We start from the raw sequence: 6,526 nt of genomic DNA on the forward strand, positions 1-6,526 counted from the left end.
ACCGCTCTTGTTACCTGCCCTGAGCCTGTTCGCAGGATGGGCGGGGTATAAATATAATAAATAAATAAATAAATAAATAACATGCAGGTGTTTCGCTGCCTTTGGGGCAAAGACATAGAGGTGGAGGGCAAGGGTGGCGGGGGGGGGCAGAGTACAAGGTTCCACTCTCCCTCCGTATGCTCGGTTTCTCCAGTCTCATGTTTAAATACACACATAGATTTGAAAGGCTGGTTCCAGGAATTCAAAGATGAGATGAAAGCTTTCTGCACATGGTCAGAGGCAGTGTTCCCTCTAAGCTGAGTTAATGTGAGCTAGCTCACAGTTTTTTAACCTCTGGCTCACACATTTTTGTCTCAGCTCAGGAAGGATGGCTCCAGAGAAAACTAATTTATGCAGCAGCCAGATCACCTGCTCACAACTTTAATGCCAGTAGCTCACAACGTAGAATTTTTGCTCACAAGGCTCCACCGCTTAGAGGGAGCCTTGGGTATCAGAGAGGCATTCTTCTTTATTTCTTCCCCCCCCCCAAAAAAAAAACATTTTATTATCAGGATATAACAAAATGTCCAACATTAAAACATTTCATCATTCATTATATACCCTTCCCCCCCCTTTCTTCCCTCCCTTCTTCTGGCTTCCCGCAGTGCTCCCACCCCCTCCAAATCTTCCTCCATCTTATCCGTCATATTTCTCTAAAACAAAACTTAGTAGGTAACATTATCTGCATTCTTCTTTATTTCTGTTTGCTAGACTGGGCACTGGTTTTGAACAGCTTGAATCAGATTTTAGGGCAGAGTGCTAGTTCAGCCTCAGTTTCTGGCATGGTGCCTGATCAAGAGATGAAGCGGATCCCGCAGAATTAGAGTGGACAAAAGTCACCTCCTTCCCCTGAGCCACCAGCTCCTCTCTGATCAACTCAGGCAACCAACCCACACCTCATCCTGCCACAGGCAGAGATCAGTTGCATCTGAACAGCTTGAATCAGAGTTTGAATCAAGGGGCTATGTGCATCTCAAGAAAGGGAGCCAAACCACATGCTAAAGGAGAAGACAACCCCCCCTCCCCCCAAGGCCACCAACACCTACATACGCCTGGGTTTGGGACTCAGAGTGTTTTTCCTTGCATGATGAAGTACATTCCAACTGACATGATTGAGGTTTATAAGATCATGCATGGGAAAGAGCAGGTAGAGAATGAGGTACTTTTCTCCCTTTCTCACAAGACAAGAACTCGTGGGCACTCCATGAAATTGCTGAGCGGTCGGGTTAGAACGGATAAGAGGAAGTCCTTCTTCACCCAAAGAGTGATTAACACTTGGAATTCACTGCCACAGGAGGTGGTGGCGGCTACAAACATGGACGGCTTCAAAAGGGAATTAGAGAAGCATCTGGAGCAGAGGTCCATCAGTGGCTATTAGCCACAAGGTACAGATAGGGGCTCTGGGGCAAGTGATGCTCTGTCTTCTTGGTGCTTGGGGGGGTCAACAGTGGGAGGGCTTCTAATGTCCTGGCCCCACTGGTGGACCTCCTGATGGCACCTGGTATTTCTGGCCACTGTGTGATACAGAGTGTTGGACTGGATGGGCCTTTGGCCTGATCCAACATTGGCATCTCTTATGTTCTTAACTTACAGAATTCATCACCACAAATACTGCAATGGCCACTAGTGCAGACGGTAAAAAAAGATCAGACAAGTTAATGGGGAATAAGGCCTAACAGTGGCTACTTCAGACAAGTTAATGGGGAATAAGGCCTAACAGTGGCTACTTCTTGCCAGCCCACATGGTATGATGTTTGAACTGGGAGATTCAGAATCTCTCCTCTGCCATGGAAGCTCGCTGGGTGACTTTGGCCAGTCATCTTTGCTGTCAGCCAAACCTACCTCAAGGGCTGTTGCTGTGAGGATAAAATAGAAGAGGGGGGGAATGATGCTGTAAGCTACTTTGGGTTCCAGCTGGGGAGAAACGCAAGGTATAGATATCCCCATACATACATAAAGACTGGATCCCCCGTGAGTCAGAGAAGCTCAGGCCTGGTGTCCAGGTGCTGGGAGATGAACAAAGCCTTTACATAAGAACGTAAGAGAAGCCATGTTGGATCAGACCCATCCAGTCCAACACTGTGTCACACAGTGGGCAAAACCCAGGTGCCATCAGGAGGTCTACCAGTGGGGCCAGAACAGGGCCGGCTCATATGGAATCTCCTCTTATTTATTTATTTAATTGCATTTATATCCCGCCCTCCCCGCACGCGGGCTCAGGGCGGCTTACAGGACATAGGTGTAAGACAACACCACAGTTACACAATTAGGGCACACAGTGCAATAAAATACGGTTAAAACAATTTAGAACAATTAATTACAGTGGGCAACTCCCAAGGATCTACCGCGACTCACATACTCGCTCCCTATTGTACATCACATTGAGTCAACGAGGGGGATGCTATGGCCCCGATGTTCAAATGGCCAGTCAGCGTAACCCAGCGGTATTGCTTTGCAGTCACCCGTTGGTGGTGGTCTTGAAGTGTCTGTGCTTATAGCTGCCACCACTTCATGTGTCAGTGAATTCCACGAGTGAATTACTCTTTGGGTGAAGAAGTAGTTCCTTCATGTCTTTTTTTAAAAGTTCCCCAGAGTCTGAGGGCTGACCAGAACTGGAGGAATAGGCTAGATCAGTGATTATTGATGAGGGTGGTACCGCCTTTAGGGGGCGGTGGGATTACCTAGGAGGGTGCTAAGGGGGGGCAGTGAGGGCAGGAGAGGTGAGTCCCTTTGCCTGTGTTGTTCAATTATTTACGATTGACCAGGCTATGGCACCATGTTGGCAAATGGCACTCCAAGTTTCTGCCTCTACATAGTGCTGAAATCTTTTGGAATGATTGGAATTTTTAGTAAATGCACCACCTGAGCTGTAGTCCAACCAGTATACCATGTATTGTGAATTTTTATTTCTTTATTTTATTTAAAACAGTTATAACTACCTTTCTCAAGGCGACTTTCCATTTTTATTTTTTTGGTCTCTGTCATTTTCCAAGTTTTTGCTGGTAAGTCCTTAACACAATAGTGTTGAGTCTGGTATTTATTTTCCTGTGATCGTAGTTACTGAACCTGTTGATCATGAAGTGCGCTTTTCAGCTACAAAGGAGTTATTTTTGTTGCAGCCCGATCAATATTAATATTTCTAGGTTATATATGGATTTAAAACGTCTCAATAACTGTTTTCAAGAAGAAAAAAAGCTTTTTAGGACAAATATAGGGGGGGTAGAAGGAAAAATCTGGGTATTTTTTCAGTAAAGATAACTTTTTTAGACAAACCTTGATAGAGAAAATACAATGTCTCTATTCAGAACTGTAGTAATAAAATGAAAGAAAAACAAACAATAGAAGTATTAAAAGGAGACAATAAATTAAAATTATCTTCTCTATTCCTTTGAGTGCAAGCTGTTATTTTTCTTAATTTTTTTTTGGTCTTCCAGGTAATTTCCTAGGACCTATTGGTGTTCCAGGATCTTTCACGTATACTTTTGTCAAACATAGCAATGTATTATCCAATATCCATCAATAGTTTTGTATTTTCAGATACAGAAACACATACCCCCAGTCAAGCATTCTTCTACGGCTGAATGGCTTTTATAAAACTTATAAATAGGTAGAAGTGTTGTACATTAATTTCCTGAAAAACTGGGTAGAACATTCTACAGAGATCTGAAGAAGTAAGCAGTGTCTCAGGAAAGCTCCTCCCCTGCCACAAATTTTGTTAGTCTTCTAAGTGCTCCTGGACTCTGGCTCTTTTCTGCTGCTACAGACAGAATCACACAGCCACCCATCTTGAGCTGTGTGTGTGTCTGTCTGTCTGTATATTAGCCCCAGGTATTTCCCCTATAGCTGCATTATTTGGCCAACCATGGTTTTCTCCTGGGCTGGACAAAGGTTTTTTGAGCCTAGTGTTCCCTCTAAGCTGAGTTAGTGTGAGCCAGCTCACCATTTTTGAGCCTCCAGCTCACACATTTTTGTCTTCAGTCGGGAAGGATGGCACTCCAGAGCAAACTAATTCATGCAGCAGCCAAATGGCTCGCTCACAGCTTTAATGCCGGTTGCTCGCCAAAGTAGACTTTTTGCTCACAAGACTCCACAGCTTAGAGGGAACACTACTGCTGAGGCCCCTCCTCAGGTTCCACCCCCCAAAATCTCGTTATTTCCCGACCCAGAGCTGGCAACCCTGACTGGACTAGACAGACCTTAACCTGATCACAGACAGCAAGGCTTAGTTTCAGTTTGCCATTGTGAAGCACCAGTGGCCATACAAAATCCTGACAAAATGCAGGTGATCCTGGTGGGGCGGGGGTGCCAGCCTCCAGGGCGGGCCTGGAGATCTCCCGCTTTTACGACTGATCTCCAGGTGACAGAGATCAGCTCCCCTGGGGGAAATGGCTGCTTTGAACTGTACCCTACTGAGGCCCCTCCCCAAGCCCCGCCCTCTCCCGGATCCAACCCCAAAGTCTCCAGGTATTTTCCAACCCAGACCTGGCAACCCTTTGGTGGGGGCAGGGGTCATTTCCTGCAGGAGCGCACAGGAGCGGAGCTCCGGCAGTAAAGAGCCCAGGGGGCAGGCACATGCAACAAGCCCCACCCCCTGCTCCCAGCAGCCCTCAGTCAGAGCAAGAAGCAGCCAGGTAAGTTGCAGAGCCCTCCCTCTGGCCCAAAACAGTCCAGTGGCACCTTTAAGACCAAGTTTTATTCAGGTACAAGCTCCCCCTCCTCTGTGAGGACAGATCTGCACATTTCTCCCCCCCCCCCAATAGCTAGCAATCCAAAAAATCCAAAACAGTCCAGTGGAGCCTGAGCGGTGGGTGTTGCCTTCTGACACACTTCCGGTGATGTCAGGGGGTGTGGCATATGCAAATAAGTTATGCTAATGAGCTCCTGCACCTCTTTTTCTACGAAATGACCCCTGGGTGGGGGGAAGGTCTGGCTTGGGAAATGGCCTATCCCCTGTACTGGATGGGGTAGCACTCCCTCTAAAGGAGCCGGTTTGTGGCTTAGGGGTGCTCCTGGACCCAGGCCTCTTGTTGGATAAACAGGTAGCAGTGGTGGTCAGGGACGCATTCACCAACTTTGCAGAGTGAGCCAGCCGTGGCCCTTCCTGTGCAGAAAAGACCTTGCCCCTGTGGCGCATGGCCTAGTAACATCTTGACTAGATTACTGCAGTGTGTTCCACGTGGGGCTGCCCATGAAGACTATCTGGAAGCTACAGTTGGCACAGAATGCTGCAGCCAGAGTGTCGACTGGAGTTAGGGCTGCCAACCTCCAGCTGGTGGCCGGAGATCTCCCGCTTTTACAACCGATCCCCAGGTAACAGAAAACAGCTCACCGGGAGAAAATGGCCTCTTCAGGAGCCGGACTCTACGGCATTCTACCCCACTGAAGTCCCTCTCCAAACCCCGCCCTTCTCAGGCTCCACCCTCAAAATCTCCAGGTATTTCCCAATATGGAGCTGGCAACCATAACAGGAATGGAGTTGTCGGCAATGTTCCCTCTAAGCCGTGAAGTCTTGTGAGCAAATATTCCATATTCTTATATTGTGAGCTACTGGCATTAAAGTTGTGAGCCAGCGATTTGGCCACTGCATAAATTAGTTTGCTCTGGAGCCATCCTTCCTGAGCTAAGACAAAAATGCTTGAGCCGTAGGCTAAAGAACTCTGAGCTAGCTCACAACAACTCAGCTTAGAGGGAACACTGGTTGTCGGGAGCATCTCACTCCAGTCCTGTTTCTCCTACACTGGCTTCCAATTTGCTTCCAGGCTCAATTCAAGGGGCTGGTCTTGGCCTTTCAAGCCCTGTGCAGCCGCTGGAGCACCTTCCCTGTCTGGGACTTTCAGTTTAGAAAAGAGATGACTAAGGGGGGACAAGACAGAGGTTTATGACATGATGCATTTCTATCTGAGCGACTGTTTTCATGTTCACCACTTTGTGGACCCTGATAAATATAACATTGCACTAGGGTTGCCAAGGCCTTCCTGTATGTAGAGTGGGGGACTCCAGTGCTGCTCCGGAAGTGACGCAACCACGTCGGGCACGCCGGGGGCGGGGCCACAACCATCACCATAGAGTTTTCCCTCGGATGACCGCCCCCAACGCGCCCGACGCACCCGCGTCACTTCCGAGTGACGTGCTGACGCTGGGCAAGTCGCGTGCTTTGGGGGTGGGGCTGCCAAGTGGGGGCAGGTGGCGGGTAAACCCCCGCTTTGGAGGCCCGATTTCCGCCGCCTCAGAATCGGGCCCCGGGGGGAACTCCACCCCCCCGAAGCGCAGCGTGGCTGCGTCACCAGAGGTGACGCAACCACGTCAATCACGTTGGGGGCGTGGCCCCAATCCTCGGAGGGAAAACTCTATGGTTTTCCCTCCGCCGATTGGGGCCACGCCTTCAACGTGATTGACGTCGCACGTCACTTCGGGTGACGTGCTGGCGGTGCGCGCGCACATCAAAGAACAGATCCCGGAGCCTGGCGAGGCTCCCCCGCTGGCAAGA

General features: G+C 48.8%; 1 protein-coding gene across 1 annotated transcript in view; it reads right to left on the reverse strand.

The window, feature by feature from the left end:
• The window catches only part of ARHGAP27 (Rho GTPase activating protein 27), a 78,679-nt gene that overhangs the window by 70,882 nt on the left and 1,271 nt on the right, over positions 1–6,526 (reverse strand). The gene's annotated exons all lie outside the window — the stretch shown is intronic.

The sequence above is a fragment of the Gekko japonicus genome, unplaced genomic scaffold (assembly GCF_001447785.1).
Source record: "Gekko japonicus isolate JY-2015 unplaced genomic scaffold, Gekko_japonicus_V1.1 scaffold3267, whole genome shotgun sequence".
Lineage (NCBI taxonomy): Eukaryota > Metazoa > Chordata > Lepidosauria > Squamata > Gekkonidae > Gekko > Gekko japonicus.